The sequence below is a fragment of the Bubalus kerabau genome, chromosome 10 (genome assembly GCF_029407905.1).
Source record: "Bubalus kerabau isolate K-KA32 ecotype Philippines breed swamp buffalo chromosome 10, PCC_UOA_SB_1v2, whole genome shotgun sequence".
Taxonomy (NCBI): Eukaryota; Metazoa; Chordata; class Mammalia; order Artiodactyla; family Bovidae; genus Bubalus; species Bubalus kerabau.
The window spans coordinates 107827134-107849817 of NC_073633.1; the positions used below are offsets into that span (position 1 = coordinate 107827134).

Sequence of the window (22684 nt, forward strand, 5' to 3'; positions counted from 1 at the left end):
CAACTAGGGTCCACAGCAACCATTTCTTTTCTATTCCTTGGCAGCCTCAGTTTCTTCTTCAGTCACATGGGGCTGATAAAAATAGCACTTTCCTGCTCAGGGTTGTAATAGCTAAATGAGGAAATCCAAATACATGCACGACAGAGAGTTTAATTCATGTTAGCTATTACTATTTTTACTTATGACTCTAAGTCATAAAAATTGCATTTTTTTTAACTTTTTATCAGAGAGCTTAAAAACAGATACTGAAGACTTACCAGATCAAATTGAGACCAGTGTTCAGTTCAGTCAAATTAAAGCAAAACAAATAAAAGAACACCATCTGAGGATGAACTGTGTGCCAGGCACCGTACTAAGACGGGGGATTTATGGTGCAAGAAAGGATTCCTTTTTAAAAAATTTAGATATAACTGGCATATAAGATTATATTAGTTTCAAGTGTACAGTGTAATGTTTCAATATTCAAATTTCTATTTTGAAGTGTATTTTAAATTATAATTAAAAAATTTAAATGGTAATATCAATATGTAAAGCTTTCATTCAGGTTGATAAATTTTTTGTCCAGGCTGTGATGAAGCTTCGCCTTCCATTTCTTTTAACAAAGGAAAGCTCCGTTTATCTAAATAAGACTTGCAAGAAGAACTATTTTGTTTCAGTTTGTTTAACAGCTTATTGGACATATAATTCACTCATGTAATGGCTGGGTGTCTTTTTTATATAGTTACAGATAGCAACTGCTTATCTTAATGAATCTAGATTCTCTTGAGTTTGTGGAATCACAGAAAATGCAAATATAAAGTGAAATAAAGATACTGCAAGGTGCTATCTGATTCCCACAAGTACCCAAATACCAGTTTTCAAATTTTTATGTTCAAGCCAAACAAATATTTCCTCTGACTGCCTTTCTCAGTAATTATATAAATTTGAATGTATATAATTGTTTCATCCTAAATAAAAAACTTCATTTACCTGCTTTTTATAGTGAGGATGTACATAAGAGTTAGACTGAAGTGCTTCAATTGTACCAGTGTGAGTTGAGTCTGTGCCACATACCAGGCTCTGGAACTCGGCCATGAACAGACATCAGGCCCTGCTCTTATGAAGCTTAGATTCTAGTGCAATAACTGGAGAGAAATAAACTGAATGGAACATCAGGTGGTGATGAAAGTGAAAGCGTTAGTCACTTAGTCGTGTCCAACTCATTGTGACCCCATGGACTGTAGCCCGCCAGGTTCCTCTGTCCATGGGATTCTCCAGGCAAGAATACTCGAGTGGGTTGCCATTTCCTCCTCCAGGGGATCTTCCTGACCCAGGGATCAAACCCAGGCCTTCCGCATTGCAGGCAGAAGCTTTATCATCTGAAGCACCTGCTATGAAAAAGCCAAGCAGACTGAGAGAGGAGCTGGAGGAGGGGAGCGGAGGGAGACACGGAGCAGGCCGTGAGGCCAGCGCGAAAAGTGCAGGTGAAATTTTAAATTTTCATCTTTATGTGAAGTTTTGGTGTTTTGCTCATCGTGGATTTTTTGCATCATTTTTTTATTTTTTAAAAAATCAGTACTTAGTTCCTGAGTCACCTGGCGCCCTTTTACATCTTGCGTTGGTCCCACCCTGGTTTCAGCCCCGGAAGCGGAGTCCGAGTAAATGGGGTCACGGTCACTGAGGAGGGCTCTGGGTGCCGGCCAGGTCTTCAGAATTTCCTCCGTGGTCTGTGGCGCGGCCACTGCAGGGTCTGGAGCAAATAGGTGATGTGACCGAACTACCACCTGGGGACTGTGGGCGCGGAAGCGCGTGCACAGCGCGGGGCCTCAGCACCCGCCGGGGAAGTGCAGTGAGGCTGCGGCCGCGGTGGAGGGCAGCGGGGAGAAGCGGGGCCGGGCCCTTCCTGGCCCCTGCCGGCCTGAGACCGCCCCGGGGCCGGCGTTTCCCAAACAACTGCGGCCATCGTGGGTGCCAGCCTCTTGCCTCTTTCTGGTTTTAATACGGGTGATTTGTGCAAAACAGGAAGTGCTCCCGTGACAATGGCTTTGCTTGCGGCTGAGAAATGTGCTTCTGAACACTCGGAAAGCCACTGGCCCCTCGCGCCGTAGCTCAGCCGAGCTGGCAGAGGCCCCGGCCGGCCGTTCCCACAGCGCCGTGATTTCCGCGGCTCCGCGCGCAGTTGGGCCTCAAGAGCCGCTCTGCTTCCCGAGCCTTCCAGGAGCTTCCAGCGGCGCGGGCCGGCACCGCGGAGGGGGAGGCTGGCCGAGCGCCCGCCGAGCCGCGGGAAGGCGGGGAGATCGGCGGCAGGGCGTCACAGGAAAGCCTCCCCTGCCGAGGCTTCGGTCCCAGACGTTTCCGTCTGAAGTCGCGGCTGCAGGACAGGGGAGCTCAGAGGAGAGGTGATTTCCTGAGACAGAGGCAGACGGGGCAGCGGGAATGTGCGGGGGACACCGAGCTGGAGTGCGGCGCCCGCCCCCTCAGCAGGAAGTTCTAGCTTTGGTTCGGTGGAATCGGATTTCTCCTTTTGATTCACCCTGCTGGCTCAGTCATCTGAACTTCATTTAATCACTTTCCAAAAATCAAATTGTCATTAAGCCTTGAAGAGAGCCGTCTTTTGGAATCAGAGCCTGATTTGGAGCCTGACTCTGTGACTTCCAGCTGTGTCACTTCATGCGGGGTTCTTAACCTCTCTGAGCCTCAGTTCCCCCTGGAGTTTCCATGAGGATGAAATGCAGTTTTATGTATAAAGCACCCAGCAACAGTCAAATCCCTGCTCCGGCACTTGCTGTCTGTATGGCCACAGGCAAGACACTTAGCCAACCCCTCAGAGTTTCAGTTTCTCCTCCCTGGTATGGGAATAATAATAGTGTCTACGTCAGGCGCAGCTGTCTGCATCGAATGAGACGAACCCCTGAATTACATAAACCGAGTACATGGCGCACAGTAGGAACTCAGTAAATGGTTACTGTAATTACTGGTATGGTTGGAAATGGTGTCTATTATTAACATAACTGTGGGATAACATGGAATAAACACTGGAGCAAGTTTAATTCTCAGGAGCTCAATGAAATATTTCAGAAGCCCCTTCCCAACCCCTCTGGTTCCCTCGATTCATTCATTCAATGAGTGTTTCCTGAGCATCTGCGATTCCGTGTGCCAGTCACTTTGTTTGGCACAGGGTGCACGGCAGCGGGCAGAACGGGCATGTTTGCTGCTCTCATGCAGCCTAAGGTCCAGTGGAAGAGTCAGATGATCAAAAAATTCTGTGGACTTAGAATTCCCTAAAGTAACATGTGCTCTGAAGGAAAAGCTTGGCAGCTCTCAGAATTTATAACCGAGGTGCTGGCTTGGTCTGGGGGGTCAGGGGATGTCTGGAGCAAACGAAGCTTGATCTGAGGTCTGAAGATGAGGGAGAGGATGAAGGCTGTTACTCGGTGCCTCCCGGGACCCTCAGGGGCTCTAAGGCCTGGCTGCCTTCATGTGGCTCGCTCTGGACGCTTCACCCCCAGGTGTGGTCAGGTTGTAATGCTCAGTAATCTGCCTCCCTCCTTTCCTTTGGCGAGACAGGAGCAGACTGGAGAAGGTCAGCGGTGCAAGCGCACTTTGCCGAAAGGGGAAGGTGTGTGACCCCTGAAAAGGCGGAGGACTGGATGGACACCCTGTCTGAACAGGAAGCCGGAATCCAGGTCCTTCCCAGCTACCTTTAGGGACCCAGCACACAAACCCCTGCGTTTTTCCTGCCCTGACTTAAACTTTCTTGTGCTGGTGTGAAAACAAGCAAAATGATGCTGAGGATGAAAGTGAAAGTTGCTTGGTCGTGTAGGGCTCTTTGTGACCCCATGGACTATACAGTCCATGGAATTCTCGAGGCCAGAATACTGCAGTGGGTACCCTATCCCTTCACCAGGGGATCTTCCCAACCCAGGGATTGAACCCAGGTCTCTCACATTGTGGGCAGATTCTTTACCAGCTGAGTCACCGGGGAAACCTAAGAATAGTGGAGTGGGTAGCCTATCCCTGAATCAAACCGGGGTCTCCTGCACAGCAGGCAGATTCTTTACCAGCTGAGCCACCAGGGAAGCTTCCGATGCTGAGGAGGCTGGCTGCTAATTTCTCCTTCCAGGCAGGGCCTGGAGACTCCAGCTCGATGGAACTAAAACAGAAAATGGCTTTGATCTTCAATGATTTGCAGAAATCTTGATTCCAACCAGAGGCCTAATCCCTCAGCCTTGCCTCTCTCAGAGGCAACCATTTCTGGAAGCTTCACATCACATTCAGGTTGAGGTGTCTCTTTAGGAAAAGCATCTTAGATTCCAATTTTGATCACCCACTGAATCCCTTCAGTTGCCTTCCCTTTTCTTAACTTTTTTTTTTTTTTTTTTTTTGCCATTAACTTTTAAATAGCTACAATTACCTGGCATACAATAGTTGCCTAGGTTTAAAAAAAAATTTTTTTTTGAGAGGGCCTCATTTTAGCTAAGCAATTGCAAACAATAGCTGATTATACTTCTAAATTCTTTTGACACAAGCAATTGCTTCTTTTCCAAAGCATGCTCTGAATGCTGTAATATTTCTCTCCTTTAGCAGTTTTGCCTGGATCTCACCCACTGAAAATCCAGCTGCAAATATCTGGCATTCCTTGCCCCTCTGGTCAGCCACACAGTTTAACCTTCTGGGGCTCTGTATGTCAGCCTTAAGCCTCCAGGAAAATGAAAAGGCCAGGATGTGTTTCTGGCCCTGAATCTCTGCTTCTTAATGAACATCATCCCCTTTGGGGTGTAGGTTAGGGTGTTGCCATGGATAAAGTCTCCAGTAGTTTGTGTGTGTGCCTGTGATAAAAAAGACATAATCTAAAATTTACCGTGTCAGCCAATGGCACCCCACTCCAGTGTTCTTTCCTGGAGAATCCCAGGGACGGGGGAGCCTGGTGGGCTGCAGTCCATGGGGTCACATAGAGTCGGACACGACTGAAGTGACTTAGCAGCAGCCATTTTTCAGTGTGAAACGCATCAGCATCAAGCTTATTCATAATGTTGTTCAACCTTCACCCCTTTTGTTGTTCAGTTGCTAAGTTGTGTCTGACTCTTTGTGACCCCATGGACTTTAGCACGCCAGGCTTCCCTGTCCTTTCCTATCTCCCAGAATTTGTCCAGATTCATGTCCACTGAGTCAGTGATGCTATCTAACCATCTCATCCTCTACCGTCCCCTCCTCCTCCCGCCTTCAGTCTTTCCCAGCATCAGGGTCTTTTCCAAGGAGTCAGCTCTTCGTAAAGTATTGAAGCTTCAGCTTCAGCATCAGTCCTTCCAATGAATATTCAGGGTTGATCTCCTTCAGAATGGACTGGTTGGATCTCCTTGCAGTCCAAGGGACTCTCAAGAGTCTTCTCCAACACCACAGTTCAAAAGCCTCAATTCTTCGGTGCTCAGCCTTCTTTATGGTCTAACTCTCACATCCATACGTGACCACAGGGAAACCATCATGGAACTCTGTCACTTCTTCACCACTATCCCTTTCCAGAACATGTTTATTTTTGTTAAGTGTTTATTTTGTTTGTCTGTGCAGGGTCTTTGTTGTAGCATGTGGAATCTGGTTTCTGCATTGGAAATTCAGAGTCTTAGCCACTGGACCACCAAGAAAGTCCCCATAATGTTTTCTTTTTTGTTCTTGGGGACCATTTTTAAAGTCTATATTGAATTTTTTTCAATATTGCTTGCTTTATTTTTGGATTTTTCACCATGAGGCATGTGGGATCTTGGCTCCCCAGCCAGGGATCAAACCTGCACCCTCTGCTTCGAAAGCAAAGCCTTAACTACTGGACCATCAGGGACGTCCCCCTAGATGTTCTCATCATCCTGAACAGAAGCTCCATACACTGGACAGTATCTCCCTGTTCTTCTCTGCCCCAGCCCCTGGTATCTGCTATTCTACTGTCTCTATGAATTGGCCAATTCTAGGTGTCTCATACAAGCAGCGGAGAAGGCGATGGCACCCCACTCCAGCACTCTTGCCTGGAAAATCCCATGGCCGGAGGAGCCTGGTGGGCTGCAGTCCATGGGGTCGCTAAGAGGCGGACACGACTGAGCAACTTCACTTTCACTTTTCACTTTCATGCACTGGAGAAGGAAACGGCAACCCACTCCAGCATTCTTGCCTAGAGAATCCCAGGGACGGGGGAGCCTGGTGGGCTGCCATCTATGGGGTCGCACAGAGTCGGACACGACTGAAGCGAGTTAGCAGCAGCAGCAGTATACAAGCAGAATTAGACAAGAGCTGTCCTTTTGCGATCGGCTTATTTCACGTGGCACAGTGCACTCAAGCTTCGTCCACACTGTGGCCCGTGTCAGAAAGTCATTTCTTTTTATGGCGAAATAGGATTCTATTGACGTTGATGCCGCTTGTTCTGTGCCCGTTCGTCTGTTGTTGGACACAGGTTGTTTCCATTGACTTTTGTCTAATAACCTTTAACATCATAGACGGGATCTCCTCTGTGACTTACGACCAATTGAACAACACCTTTGATTTCCTTTATTTTGTTCTCTGGAACTAGGATATCAAACAGGGCAACCTGGACCAGGGCTGGAATAAGCTAGGGGCTGGCGAGGGGGAAGCGTGGATAGCTGGTTATGTATGGACCTTTGCAGAGCTGGTCGGAGATTGCACCCTGGATGGATGGGGCTGCATGACGCAGGGTTTCTGTCTCTATAGTAAAAGAGACTTTTCCTTTAAACTCATTCACTTATTCACTCACTCATTCATACTCATTCCAATATTATTGAACACAGCAGTGAGCTCAGCCCTCCCTGAACTTTCAACCACTAGAGGTGAGAGACATGTGTTTAAATCACCACTGGGACTTCTCTGTTGGTCCAGTGGTTAAGAATTTAACTTCCAATGTGGGAGATGTGGGCTTGATTCCTGATCCAGGAACTAAGATCCCACACGCCTCATGGCCAAAAAAATAAAACATAAAACAGAAACGGTATTTTAACAAATTCAATAAAGACTTTAAAAATGGTCCACTTCAAAAAAAAAAAAGATATTTAAAAAACTTTTTGCTACTGACAGTACCTAAGGGTTGGGGGTTTGGTGAGGAAAAGCATGGTGGTCTGGGGGACACAGAGGGGGCCCCCCACCTGTACTCGGGAGCCAGGGAAGTCTGTGGAGTAAGTCACACCTGTGCCAAGGAGAGGGCCGCAGAGGGGCCAGGCTTGCATCTGGAAGAGAAGCACTGCAGTGGGCTTAGCTGGGTGACCTGTCGTTGGAGGTGGGGGTGCTGAGACTCCTGAAAGGCAGGAAAAGTGAAGCCACAGGTGTGGGCCAGGGCCTTTTGGGGAGGGTCCTTGTATGGTGTTTGGGCTTCATCCTGGGGCAAAAGAGAAGTCCTGATGGCTTTGAAGTAGGAAACGGGCAGATCAGAAGAAAGAAATCCTGTCCTTCCCTTGCAGAAGGCCTCTACTGGAAAACCACGGGAGCCGACGTCTGCAGGACGCTGTCTGAGTGCAAGGTGCAGCTCTGTGCCTCAGGCTTCCTCTCGCATTAGTCCTCACAGCAGCTGACCAAGATGAGTGACAGCGAGACAGAGGCCTGGAGAGAAACTCACCAAGGCCTCCAAGCGGGGGTGGCAGGATGCAGACCCAACAGCCACCCAGGCTATTCCGCGAGGTCCAGGCTATTCCGCGAGGTCCAGGCTATTCCGCGAGGTCCAGGCTATTCCGCGAGGTCCAGGCTATTCCACGTGGTCCAGGCTATTCCACGTGGTCCAGGCTATTCCACGAGGTCCAGGCTATTCCGCGAGGTCCAGGCTATTCCGCATGGTCCAGGCTATTCCGCGAGGTCCAGGCTATTCCGCGTGGTCCAGGCTATTCCACGAGGTCCAGGCTATTCCGCGTGGTCTAGGCTATTCCATGAGGTCCAGGCTATTCCGCGAGGTCCAGGCTATTCCGCGTGGTCCAGGCTATTCCGCGAGGTCCAGGCTATTCCGCGTGGTCCAGGCTATTCCGCGTGGTCCAGGCTATTCCACGAGGTCCAGGCTATTCCGCGAGGTCCAGGCTATTTCATGTAGTCTAGGCTATTTCATGTAGTCCAGGCTATTCCACGAGGTCCAGGCTATTCCATGTGGTCCAGGCTATTCCGCGTGGTCCAGGCTATTCCACGAGGTCCAGGCTATTCCGTGTGGTCCAGGCTATTCCATGAGGTCCATGGAGCAGAAGCAACCACATCTCCTGGGAGCTTGATAGAAATGTGGACCCTTAGCCCAAACCCAGACTTCTGGATCAAAGCCTGTATTTTCACAGGCTCCCCAAGTGATTCTCACTGACATCTCAGAAGCACGGATGGTGATTCCCCAAGCCAGCCGTACGTTAGATTCTCCTGGGTGGTTTTGAAAATCCTTGGTGCCCATCTTGCACTCCCAGATCAATTACATCAGAATCTCTGGGGCCATCAGCAGACAATTGGTTTAAGAAAATGGGGCACATATATACAATGGAATATCACTCAGCCATGAAAGGACTGAAATACTACCATTTTCAGCAATGTGGATGGACCTAGAGATTATCAGACTAAGTGAAGTAAGTCAGACAGTGAAGTAAATAAGACCATGAAGTAAGTGAGGAAGACAAATACTATGATATCACTTGTATGTGGAATCCAAAAAAATAATACAAATGAATCTATATACAAAAAGAAACAGACTCACAGACATAGAAAGCAAAACTTTGGTTACCAAAGGGGAAAGAAGGGGACAGTGAATGAGGAGCATGGTTACCAAAGGGGAAAGAAGGAGGCAGTGAATGAGGAGCATGGGGTTAACAGACACAAGCTCCCATACATGGAGGAGGTGAGCAACAAGGGTTTACCGTATGCACAGGGACTATAGTCAATATCTCGTAATAACTGTAATGGAAAATAATCTGAAAAAAAAAAATATATATATATATATGTAACTGAATCATTCTGCAGTATACCTAAAACTAACACAATATGGTAATATCAATTATATTTCAATTAAAGAAACAAGGATTTCTGGGGCATCAGAACTTGTCCAAGCTCCCTGAAGCTCCTGCACTGTGTATCCCTGTTTCCAGGGAGGGCAGGCTAACTCCTCCAGAGAAACTGGACCCAAGCCTGCAGCACCCACCCAGCAACTGCGGGCTCTGAGACTTTAAGACCCGGGGCTGGCTGCCGGCCTGGGGGGCCACCGGGGGCGCCCAGCCCCGAGCAGAGGCTGCTCATGGGCGGTCTGTGCTGGGGCTGGCCTGGGCTTCCGACCCCAGCCCTGCAGAGCAGCCCATGGCACAGGCAAGCAGAAGAAAGGGGGCCTTTGTGCCTTTTCTGAGGGAAGCATACAGTTTGCAAGTCGGTGGAAACAAAGAGAGAAACTGTTGGTAGCCCTCATCCTGCCGTGCCAAGCAAACAGGAGGTCAGGAGGGCGCAGGACACGGCGCAGCCCCGCTGCCCCAGGCGATGTCCGTGCGCCCACTGCTGCCACCGGGAGCCGAGGGTCTCCAGGGGCTGCCCCGGGCAAAGCCAATCAGCAGGGCACAGAATTCCCTGAAAGTCCCCCGGGGGGACCCCAATCTGTTCTTCTCTGGAAAGCTGGGCTCCGCCGCCCTCGGCAAGTTGCTCCTGATGCCTGATGGACCTGGGGGTGAGCCTGGGCCCCCCGTCCCCCTGGTCAGGTCGGGGCCGAGAGGACCCCCAGTCCCGTGAGAGCACAGACTGAAGCCTGTTGGGGTCACTGCTGGCCTTCGGGCCACAGGCTGGTGATGAGGCGTGAAGTTAACAGTCTCAGTCCCAGGTCGGGGCCAGGGGGTGGCAGGGGGTACAGCAGACAGGGCAGTCAGCCCGCCGGTTTCCTGGGCACCCGTGGGACGCGGGCGAGGCCCTTTGGGAAAGCAAGCAGACGGGCGGGAGCCGGAGCCCTATCCCGGCCGCGCCCCTTGGCGGGGTCTCCACGGGGCCAGGACCACATGTGCAGGTGACCCCGTGCTGGGCTTCCGACCGCACACCAGAGACAGAGCCTGCGGCTGTGGAGCGCCACCCAGCACCGCCTGTGCCCCCTTCTCTGGACGCTCAAGAGCCTGACGTAGCCCACCTTACGTGGCGCGCCAACACGGCCACGTGCTGGGGGCAGGTAGCAGGTTGAGATAATGTTGGCAGAAAGAAGAATGTTGGCATTGATTGGCAGGCAGAGGAGGGAAGCTATTTTCAAGATAACTGGGTACAAGGGAGAAGGAAGGGATGGCGCGCTCCAAGAGCACAGAGCAGAGGGAAGGCGGGCTCCCCGAGGGTGGGGTGAACAAGGGCAGAAGGAGGAGGCAGTGGTCCCGGGCGGGGGGATGGCTGAGGGCAGACTGAGGCTCGTACAAAGTGAAACATCTCAACCTGTCAGATGTGACTTCCCGCCGCAGGGCTTGATCCCAGGACAGCAGTGGCTGGCCCATGGCGTGTTTTATTTGTAAACCTGAGCATCTTTAGAAAATGGAAGAATGTCACACGTGACCTGAGAGTTCTGGGGTGCCAGCCCCGCTGCAGCTGGGCTGCTGGAGCTGGAGCTGCCTGCTCGCCGCAGTCCCCGCTCACGCTGCAGGCGTCCTGCCTTCCCCGCCCCACGCCCCAGCTTCCGCGCCCGCTCCCCATGGACACTGCAGATCGCTGCTGCTCCTGCTCTTGATGATGGTGGTTCTCTTCTATCGAGAGCCTGTGAGTGTGTGTGCGTGTCTGTGTGTACATGTGTCTGTTCATGCACACACATGCCAGGCACACGGGTGTGCCAGCTTTCTCTTAACTTCAGTTAATCTCCCCGTCTTTCATCTGAGGATAACAGCTGCACAAAACCAAACATACCTTTCTCCTGAACAGATTTTGCAGCCTTTCCACGCGATGTGCCAAATTGCTAGATGGTATTTGCATTAAAGAATTTTTTTCAGTGCATTTTCTTATTTTGGTTTTAAGGATTTCCCAGCCTGCCTTAAGGCGATATTTCCTTTATGCCACAGTTTATAGCTTGCACAGCGTTTCTTGAACCCACTTGAATTCATTTTATTCTTCCAGCAGCTGCGTGAGGTCAGGTAGCTGGGGTCTCCTTCCTATGCTCCCTTGGAGAAATCAACTAGCCAAGAAGCTAAATGACTTCCCTTGGTCCTGCAGTGATTTTGAAGAAATATGGGCACAGTTCTCTGGAACCCTAAGCTGAGTCCTTTGTGTGGACTCATGAAAAGCATAGCTGTGAGGCTCTGATCTCCATCCAGAGTATGTGTGTGACTGCTGTCTTAGCCACTCAATAGCCATGAGGCTTTGGACAAAGTGCTCAGTCTACCTGTGCTTTCTTTTCTCTGAGATGATGATGACCTGCATCCAGGGAGTGTTGTGTGCATTAAGTGTGGTGATGCACAGGAAGCATTTAGACCAACGCCTGGCATACAGTGAACTTTCAATAAGCATGTGTGCCACGTGCTGTCGTGTCTGACTCTGTGACCCCACGGACTGTAGCCCTCCAGGCTCCTCTGTCCACGGGATTCTCCAGGCAAGAATACTGAAGTGGGCTGTATTCCCTTCTCCAGGGGATCTTCCCGGCCCAGGGATCGAACCTGCGTCTCCTGAGGCTCCTATATTGCAGGTAGATTCTTTACCTGCTAAGCCATCAGGGAAACCCCCAATAAGTATTACTATCAGTACAAAATGATCGCTATCTGTTCCTTTGGGAAATGCTCCATATTATTTGGGGTACAGGCTAAGTTGTAACAAAAAGACCCCATAAAGGATAGAAATGTATTTCTCCTTCACCTCATAGCTAAGAGGAGCCTAGTCAGTCCAGGACAGGTGAACAGCTCTGCTCCGCAGGGTCCTTCAGGAGCCCAGGCTCCCTCCATCACATTGTTCCCCATCCCCCACAAAGCCCTCTTCTGCACCCCCAAAGCTGGCTCAGCTTCACGTCCCCCTCCTGCTCCCACCTAGAGAAAGAGGAGGAAAGGTGGTGGACAGCCAACAGCCCCTTCTCTTTTTAATAATTACTTTGGTTATTTATTTATTTATTTTGGCCATGCTGCTGGCATGTGGGATCTCAGTTCCCTGACCAGGGGTTGAACCTGCACCCCCAGCAGTGAAGTTGGGGAGTCCCACCCACTGGACCACCAGGAAACTCCCAACCACCTTCTAAAGGCCATTGCTCAGAGGTTGTTCGTGTCCTCCAATTGACCAGAGCTTGGGCCCTGAAGTTGCAGGTGAGTTCTGGGAAACATATCCTGTGACTGGGCCAACTAAATATGCTCAACTAAAACTTATTCTCCTGTTAAAAGGAAGAAAGGGAGAGTGGAAATTGAGACTAGTTCACCATCTCTATGCTGTGTTGCCAGAGATGCATGCTCTGAATTTGAAGTCATTGACGTCGTCTCTGTCTGCCGGTTTCTCAGCCTATTGGTGCTCTGTATCTTATCTACTGGATGCCTGCTTTACTCGTGAGTTTCTTTAGCAAAATTCACAGGTGGCTCTTGGCTCCATATTTCAGATAAATACCTCTGTTGACACTGAGATGCTGTCCAGCAGGCTGGTCAGACCGACTGGGCCCTGAATTGGGCAACAACCTGTTCCTTCGCTGCCCATATCTCCCAGCAAGAGTGGCACTGGGCTCTGTTTTAAATGTTTTTTCCTTCTGGATTTTTTGATAACTTTCTCAATATGCTAAGCAAATTTCATATTCCCTTGTCTCTAGAGAGTCACTATCCCTTGGACCTCGGGTCTCTGGTGGCTGGTTAAGGAAGGGTACCTGTATGCCTTCCATTCCCCAGAAGTCTATCTTTGCATGTGTTGATGAGGGAACCATATTCCCACCACATCAGGAATTATCTGTGAGCCCACAAAGCTGTGATAAAGAAGCCAGGTCACTTGTTGGGTGGACGGATGGGCAGCCACGTGGTCCTGAACCTCTGTGATCTTAGAGTTCAACCATCATGATGTATACGTCCCTGAAGTCAAAGCTAAGGAACAGCGTGGCTTGATGAAAGGAAGTGGGGGTCAACGTCCCATTCTCATTACTGCAAGTAGCTGAGATTGGACAGGTCAAGGCAGGGACGGCCGCTTGTTCAGGGGAGCTTACTCCAGGGCCGGAGAAGGTGCAGTGATGAGTTCTGCCTAAGAGATGAAGAAGGAAATTTGTATTTGTTGAGGGCCTACTATGTGCCAGGCACCTACGAGAAGCAGAAGTTGGAACAGTAAACAACAAGGCAGCTATTAGGGTTCACAACCTAAGAATTACTCAGGGCTTCCCCGGTGGCTCAGCTGGTAAAGAATCCACCCGCGATGCTGGAGACCTGGGTGGGGAAGATCCCCTAGAGAAGGGAAAGGCTGCCCACTCCAGTGTTCTGGCCTGGAGAATCCCATGGACTGTATAGTCCACGGGGTCACGAAGAGTTGGACATGACTGAGCCGCTCTCACTAATCATTGTGTTTAATCCTTCTAATCTCTGCAAAGGATTAATATAAAGGATTTCATGCTTCATAGACAAAAATGTTGAGCTCAGAGAGAGAAATAGTAAAGACCCACATCTGTCTGAGTCTAAAAATCCTGCTTTTCCATCATTACTCTGTCTGCCCCCCAGGCCCTTTCTTGTTGAAGAGCATCTGGTCTACACGGAAGAGACTGTGATCCCTCTGCTAAACACCTGAGCTGGTGACTGTTGCTGCCTCAGGGGTCAGCTTGTTTGACTGTGGTGGTTATTGTCTGTCTCTAGCCGGCATCACTCTCTAACCACTCTTGTCCACTTGTCCTTCCACCCGGCCGAACCCCACTCATACGACGTTTCTGCTGTGCTCCTCCCCGGGGTGCTGACTGGGGTGCTGACTGCTGCTGGTGGAATTGCTCGACCATGACTTTCTGGGCCGTTGCCTTCCTGGGGCTCAAGGAAACCCTTCCAGATATCCCTAGGTCCTTCCCTGTCCGTTGCCACTGGCATCTCCTCCTCACTGTTCTCTTTCATTAACCCTTCTCCTTTTTAGGACTTATTGTTTATTTATTTGGCTGGTGCCAGGCAGGTGTTAGCTGCGCTGCTCGGGACCCTTGTGCTCTGTGGTTGTTGCAGTGTGGTAGCTTGGTTGCAGCATGCAGGCTCTAGTTCCCCGGCCAGGGATCAAACCCAGGCCCCCTGCATTGGGAGCTTTGAGTCTTAGCCACTGGACCACCAGGGAAGCCCCCCATCAATGCTTCTTCTTTTTTAAAATAATCTTTTAAATTTACTTATTTATTCGTTTTTGTTGTTCTGAGTCTTTGTTGCTGCCCAGGCTTTTCTCTGGTTTCGGCAAGGGGGCCCACGCTCCACTTGTGTGAGGCCTTTCACTGCAGCGGCTGCTCTGATTGCGGAGCACAGGCTCTGGGGCGCTCAGGCGTCAGCAGTCGTGGCTCCCGGCCACAGAGCACAGGCTCAGTAGTCATGACCCATGGATGGACTCGGCTGCTCCGAGCACGTGAGCGCCTCCCAACCCAGGGATCGATCCTGAGTCTCCTGCACTGGTAGCAGATTCTTCACCACCGAGTCCCCAGGGCAGCCCCGCACCCTTCTGAACTTCCACTTCACTGTCATTGCCATTGACGGAGAACCCACCTTCTCCATTGATAAAACTGAACAGGATTAAGGTCCCAAGAACCTCTCTCGAAGTCCTCCTGCTCAATCACCAACGCATCCCCTGCTCTTCCTCTCCTCCCCTGTGCCAAGTGAGGGCTGTGCCCCAGCCCACAGCCGCTTCCCCTTGTAGCCCTGGAGCCTCCGGTCGTTTCTCTCCCACCCTCAGCCTCTTCTCCACCAAGACTTCTCAGAGGTACGTGTTCAGTCTCTCCAGCCTGAAAAATAAATACCCCGTTCTTGATCCCAGACTTCTAACCTCTCTCTTCAATTTCCCTTTCTCTCGCCCGTCGTGGCGAACCTTCTTGAAAGAATCATCTGCGCTGCCTGGCTGGCTGGGCCGCCCTCCATCACCCGTTGCAATCTGCCTTCTGTTCTCAGGATCAGTGCCCAGACTGAAGTCACTAGAGAGAGCCACACTCCAGGTCCGGACAGCGCTTTTCCTCGCTGCTCTGACTCCCTCTTTCTGGGAGCAGAGGTGTGTCGGAGGCGTGACAGCAGCAGCCGGAGTGGCTGGCCCCCGGGGAGTGAACGTGGAGAGGAGCTGGGCAGGTGGACAAGAAGTGGATCGGGAAGGGTGCCGTGATGCCTGAAGGAGTGCGAACTTCATCCAGGGTCCGAGCAGGGCTCCCTGGGCCGTCCTGCCAGGGCTGTCTGCTCAGAGCCCCCTCCCGCTCCTCAGTGCTCCCCAAACGCTCGGACAGGGAGTTGCTTCGGTGATTCCTCCTCCCTCCCGCCTGGGGCTAACTCCCAGCTGTCAAATCAGCTCGTGCGGCACCTCCAGACTATAACTGCCTGCTCCCGCCATCACAGTGTCGCGAACCTCTCTCCACGCTGGCGGTGCCGAGGCTTAAGCGTGGTGCTCTATAAATGGCCAAAGAAGCCCATCTTTTTTTTTTTTTTAATTCAGTCCAGTTCAGTCGCTCAGTCGTGTCCGACTCTTTGCGACCCCATGAATCGCAGCACGAAAGGCCTCCCTGTCCATCACCAACTCCTGGAGTTCACTCAGCCTCAGGTTCATCGAGTTGGTGATGCCATCCAGCCATCTCATCCTCTGTCGTCCCTTTCTCCTCCTGCCCCAAACCCCTCCCAGCATCAATTTTTTAAATTAATGAATTCATTTATGGCTGCATCCTGTCCTAGTTGTGGCCCTCTGGGTCTCCTGCGGCAGTGGGCGGGCTTCTCTCCTGCGGCAGTGGGCTGAGGCACCTGGACTCAGCCGCTGTGAATTGTTACCCTGCAGCACTTCCCCACCCAGGGATCAAACCCACACCCTCTGCCCTGGAGGCAGCTTCCCAACCTCAGGGAAGTCCCAACCCACCGTTTTTTCAGAAACCTTTAACTCTTATAAAGCCCAGTACATTAAGTGAAGGTGCCTTGTAAAAACTCTTCTGGGTGTGTCTGATTTTTAAATAGAGACATCATTTGGCTTTAATAATCAGACGTTCAGGAACGGCACATCCAGCTGACCCAGGACGCAACAGCGGCCCTGACTAGCTCGCTCCCGGGGGTCAAGCAAAGGGACGCGCCAGGGCCCTTCTCACAGCTGCTTCCTCTGGACTCCGGGGTCCTGCACTCACGTGTGATTGCATTTGACTCAGGGTTCACATACAGCGAGACTCAAGGCCCAAGGTTGGAACTGGGGTCCTGGTGCGGGTAGCTGCGTATTGATTTGAGGCGGATTCGACTTTCTGCCAACAGCCTGGCTTTCCTCAGCCAGGAGTACCCTGAGGCTGGACAAAGTGCTGCCGGAAGGTGAGGGAGGTCGGCCAGGGAACCTACGGTGTCCCAGAAGGGCTGGTTGTACCTCACTCTGATGCTGTGGTCAAGCAGAAGCAAAGCTTCATGTTTTGCAGAAGACGGCCTTGTGTGTTATTAATACGACGTAGTGTTACTTACTGTACTTGAAATGCGCTTGCTTCCCAATACAGTCTGCAATGCTGAGTCATGTCCAATAAGGCAACTGGCTGTCTGTCCAGCTCGGTGGACCGAGGCAGGTCCAGTGGCCCAGACCCCGAGAAGCCTTACCCCATCACCTCCGGGACCTCTGCTTCTCCTCCGGGCCTGGGCTCCACCATGGCTGAGAATGTCTGCTGGGACCTGACACCCGACAGAGTGCGTGTCGGGACCCGGGAGGTTTGCAAGTGACAACTCGGACTCAGACGGACTTCTGCAAAAGAGATGAATGTACTGACTCAGACGTCTAGAGGGAGATCTGTGTTTAAACATGGTTCTTTGTGGGTCCAGAGCGGACATCCTTGAGGCCCGGCTCTCCCTTACATCCCTGCGTCTGCTTCCTTCTCTGTTGGCTCTTTCACGAGCCAGCTCTCTCCTGGGACTGTCTTAGTCTGTTGGCACCACTAAAACAAAAATAGCACAGACGAGGTGGCTTAAACAGTAAACATTTACTTCTCACAGTTCTGGAGATGGGGAAGTCCAAGATCAAGGCGCCGGCAGACTTGGTATCTGATGAAAGCCCAGCTCCCAGCTTGTAAATGGCTGTCTTATCGCTATGTCCTCACATGAGAGAAGGGGAAGGAGAGTTCTCTAGGGTCTTATCAGGGCGCTGATTGATTCACGAGGGCTCCACTCCCATGCCCGAATAAGCTCCCCGAGGCCCTGCCTTCTAACAGCAACATATTAGGGTTAGGATTTCAATACATGAATTTTGGGGACATAGAAATATTCAGTCCATTGCAGTGACCGTCTCAAACCAAACACTCCAATCATGGTGTTGGGGTATATTGGTTGGTCACCTAGGTCTGAGATGGTGATTGACAGCCCCACCAAGTCAGAGACAGTCTCCAACTGTCTGGGCTCATGTTAGTCTCTTCCAGCTGCTGCAACAATTCACCACAAAAGGGGCGGCTAAAAACAGCAGAAATACATCCTCTCACAGTCCTGAAGGGCAGAAGTTCTAAATATAGGCATCAGCAGGGCCACACTCCTTCTGAAGCCTAAGGACGTAATTCCTCCTTACCTCTTCCAGCTCCTTTGTTGTCGTTCTTTACTTGCTGCTGTTGCTGCTGCTAAGTCGCTTCAGTCGTGTCCGACTCTGTGCTACCCCATAGATGGCAGCCCACCAGGCTCCCCCATCCCTGGGATTCTCCAGGCAAGAACACTGGAGTGGGTTGCCATTTCCTCCTCCAATGCATAAAAGTGAAAAGTGAAAGTGAAGGCGCTCAGTCGAGTCCAACTCTTCGAGACCCCATGGACTGCAGCCCACCAGGGTCCCCCGCCCATGGGATTTTCCAGGCAAGAGTACTGGAGCGGGTTGCCATTTCCTTCTCCGTCTTTACGTGCTAGGTCATGTCTGACTCTTTGTGACCCATGGACTGTACAACCCGCCCCCTGCCCCCAGGCTCCTCTGTCCATAGGATTTCCCAGGAAAGAATGCTGAAGAGGGTTGCCATGCCCTCCTCCAGGGGACCTCCTGACCCAGGGGTGGACTGGCATCTCCTGCCATGCAGGAGGATTCTTTACCGCTGAGCCGCCTGGGGAGCCCTCCAGCGTCTTTGGCCACAGGCCATCCTTGGCTTCTAGCTGCTAGTCACTCCAATCCCTGCCTCCATCTCCACAAGACCATCCCTTCTGTGATTCTCCTGTTCTGTCTCTTTTGTCTCCTCTTATAAGGACACCTGTCATTGGATTCAGGACCCAGTGGATTAATCCATAATGATCTCATCTTGAGATCCTTTGCTTAATTACATCTGTAAAGATCCTTTTTCCAAATAGGATCACATTCGCAAGTACTGGTTGTTAGGACTTGAACAAATCTTTGGAGAGGAGTCGAGGCATAATTTCCTGGAGGAGGGCGTGCAACCCACTCCAGCATTCTTGCCTGGAGGATTCCATGGACAGAGGAGCCTGGTGGGCTACAGTCCACGGGGCCGCACAGAGTCGGGCATGACTGAGCGACCAGGCACACACACAGAGACATAACTCAACCCTTTACAGGGCAGAAGGAGTAATAGATGTCCACTCGGCTCCGCTCCTTGACTTGCCAGCATCCATCCATACTCTTTTCCCATACGAACAATTTCAGAAATGCACCCGACCCCCGTCCCCATCCTGGAGCAGGTTGCTCACATAAAAGGCAAGCCAGCGGATATACAATCTCCTGGATCAGGTCTGAGTGCTGCTCTTCATAGTCTGTTAACTGACAGCTAAATGATCATTTTAAACACCCCCGGCATTTAATAGCGGAGGAAAGTAAGATACCTGGAATAAAAACCACCTGCTTTTAGTAAAGGGGAGAAGGGGACCCGGCACCCTGCAGGCAGTCCCCAGTGTCCTGCCGAAGAGCACTGGCAGGGAGCCGAAGCAGATCTCCTGAAGCATGTGCGCGCCTCCGTCCGCCAGGGCCGCCTGGGGCTCTGTCGCTGGGAGACTCTCCCGCGTCCATGGCCCTCCTTGGTGGATCAGAGAGAACGTCCTTTCTGGAAACTGTAGACTCTACCAGGCCACTCACTGTCTGAGGACGTCAGTCCAGAAGTCTGGGTCTGACCCCAGCGATTGAGCAGTCTTGTGCCGTGGTTGCAAGACTGAGATGTCTCTGGCAGTTTGACTCTCTAAGCTCTTAGACAATCGCTGGGAAGTTACTGTCCTAATGATTTCACGAGCTGCACCCAGAGCCAGAACCCAGACGGGCCTCGCTCTGGAATGGGGAACCTGACCTCACCACGTCTGTCTCCTGACAGACGCCTCTGTGCCCTGCCCTTGCCCAGCTCTCCTTCCAACTTCGTCCGCTCGGCCTCTGCCCTGGACATGCTGGGCTGAGCTGGGGGAGGCCCCGCGCCCTCAGGCTGGGCCACCAGGGCACAGATGCTTCCTGTGGGCAGGGGGTGCCTGCAGGGCAGCTGGAGGGAGAAGCTCCCCAGGGCTCCTCTCCCAGCCCCCTCTGCGTTTTCCTTCTCCAGCCCGCGCTTGCACAAGCGTCAGCCTAGGGCAGGAGCCTGACTGTTGCAATCCTAAAAAAATTGTTTTCTCACCCTCAGCTCAGTTGAATTTCTGCCCCAAGCAGGAAGAGGCTTTGGTTTTCCCTTTCCCCACTTTCAGAAAGGCCCAGCTGAGACTCAGTGTATCTTTTCCTATAGAACCTCACTAAAGATTGGAGAAATTGCCAACATGCTCCAGAAACCTGACTTTAAGAAAAGAAAGAAAACAGGTCCTCTAAATTTCCAACCTCACCAGATTCAACTGGAGAGAGTTTACCAACTTCGCTTCACTTTACAGATGCAGCTGACGTCCTGGTCAGAGGGGAGGCTTCACACTGCCCTGCTCTCCAACCCAGTACAGCCAATTTCCAAAATCCTGCTCCTGGTACAAAATTCTATGCTGCTTAGGACCCGTTTGCTTGTGCTTGGATCTGCAACTCTCTACTTAATGGGAATCAGGAATGTCTAGATCCAGACACTCAGTGAGGACTTGCTCGCTCTCTCTTACTCCCCTATTTTTGTCCTTCTGTGATTCTCTAGTCCTCCTTTTGGGCTTCCCTGGTCTGAAAGGCAGGAGACCTTGCTTCGATTCCTGGGACTGCAAGATCCCCTGGAGAAGGGAATGGCAACCCACTCCAGTATTCTTGTCTGGAGAATCCCACGGACTGAGGAGCCTGGTGGGGCTCAGTCCAGGGGGTTGCAAAGAGTCGGATGGGACTGAGCGACTGAGCACAGTCCTCCTTTCTGCTTTGCTCTCGGTGCGGCTCTGTTTTCAAGCTCATTTTCATGGGGCCTAGAAGGACCGGGCGTCCACTCACATGTAGTAGAACCACTTCTTTCTTGGTTGTTCCAACAGAAGGGCAGGAATGGCTCTGACTGGGGCTGGCTTGCGACCTCTGCTAATGCCTGTAATGAGCTGCTGAGGCCAGAGAAGTAGAAATACTCGAATTAGCTGGCCTGAGCCACAGTTAATTGTGTGAGCCTGAGGCCCACAGTTGATGTGACTGGTGATGCCGCAGGAACGACAGCCCTCCGAGATGGGGGAAAGGTAGTTTCTGAAAGGCAGAAAGTTCTGGGGAGACAAAAATCAGTGTTGAGGGGCAGGTCTCTGCACAGGCTCTTGATTTGCATTTCCCTGTTAGTCAGGACCTCGCAGCCTGCCTCGCCTCTGCCTTCAGCCTCAGGGGATTCAGCCCTGTTCTCATTTTGACCCGTTCTCAGCCATCACGGAGAAGCTTTTTATCCTTTCCTTTGCTTTTTTAAAAATTGTGCAATATATCACACATACACATAACCCGTAAGGTCGGCTTAAGAGCAGAAAAAGAAACACCTGCGTCCCCACCACGGAAGGTAAGACGTAGAACGGTGTCAGTTTCTTAGAAACCTCTAAACGCGCCTCCCTGGTCACGTGTCCTTCTATCAGAGGGAAACTACAGAGTTCTGTGTTCATCATCCCAAGCTTTTCTTTAGAGTTTTTCTGCAAACACACACACACACACGTGTGCACGTGAGCACACAACACGCTTAAATCTCTAAGCAGTGTAGTGTTTGATTTGGCAGAATACAGATACCTATTTTTAATGCTATATTTAAGAATATAATATATATTCTTCTGTGACTTCTTTTATTCAACATTGTGCTTTGGAGAGTCACTTCTGTTGATGTGAGGAGCTGCAGTTCTCTCTTCACTGCTGTGTAACCATCCAGTATATCATTAGCCCACGTTGCATGCATTAATTCTACTCTTAAGAGTACATACCCCAGGCTCTACTACAAAGCCACAGTTATCAAGACAGTATGGTACTGGCACAAAGACAGAAATATAGATCAATGGAACAAAATAGAAAGCCCAGAGATAAATCCACGCACATATGGACACCTTATCTTTGACAAAGGAGGCAAGAATATACAATGGATTAAAGACAATCTCTTTAACAAGTGGTGCTGGGAACTCTGGTCAACCACTTGTAAAAGAATGAAACTAGAACACTTTCTAACACCATACACAAAAATAAACTCAAAATGGATTAAAGATCTAAACGTAAGACCAGAAACTATAAAACTCCTAGAGGAGAACATAGGCAAAACACTCTCTGACATACATCACAGCAGGATCCTCTGTGACCCACCTCCCAGAATATTGGAAATAAAAGCAAAAATAAACAAATGGGACCTAATTAACCTTAAAAGCTTCTGCACATCAAAGGAAACTATTAGCAAGGTGAAAAGACAGCCTTCAGAATGGGAGAAGATAATAGCAAATGAAGCAACTGACAAACAACTAATCTCGAGAATATACAAGCAACTCCTACAGCTCAACTCCAGAAAAATAAATGACCCAATCAAAAAATGGGCCAAAGAACTAAATAGACATTTCTCCAAAGAAGACATACAGATGGCTAACAAACACATGAAAAGATGCTCAACATCACTCATTATCAGAGAAATGCAAATCAAAACCACTATGAGATACCATTTCACACCAGTCAGAATGGCTGCGATCCAAAAGTCTACAAGTAATAAATGCTGGAGAGGGTGTGGAGAAAAGGGAACCCTCTTACACTGTTGGTGGGAATGCAAACTAGTACAGCCACTATGGAGAACAGTGTGGAGATCCCTTAAAAAACTGGAAATAGACCTGCCTTATGATCCAGCAATCCCACTGCTGGGCATACACACTGAGGAAACCAGAAGGGAAAGAGACACGAGTACCCCAATGTTCATCACAGCACTGTTTATAATAGCCAGGACATGGAAGCAACCTAGATGTCCATCAGCAGATGAATGGATAAGCAAGCTGTGGTACATATACACAATGGAGTATTATTCAGCCATTAAAAAGAATACATTTGAATCAGTTCTAATGAGGTGGATGAAACTGGAGCCTATTATACAGAGTGAAGTAAGCCAGAAAGAAAAACACCAATACAGTATACTAACGCATATATATGGAATTTAGAAAGATGGTAACAATAACCCTGTGTACGAGACAGCAAAAGAGACACTGATGTATAGAACAGTCTTATGGACTCTGTGGGAGAGGGAGAGGGCGGGAAGATTTGGGAGAATGGCATTGAAACATGTAAAATATCATGTATGAAACAAGTTGCCAGTCCAGGTTCGATGCACGATACTGGATGCTTGGGGCTG

The 22684-nt window shown here is 50.4% G+C and overlaps 1 long non-coding RNA gene across 1 annotated transcript in view; it reads left to right on the plus strand.

Moving 5' to 3' along the window:
• Nucleotides 1–999: 999 nt before the first annotated feature.
• Nucleotides 1000–22684, plus strand: part of LOC129621920 (uncharacterized) — a 34052-nt gene continuing 12367 nt past the window's right edge. The window contains exon 1 of the long non-coding RNA XR_008699816.1: nt 1000–1463. This is a non-coding gene — a long non-coding RNA (uncharacterized LOC129621920). The remainder of the gene's footprint in view (nt 1464–22684) is intronic.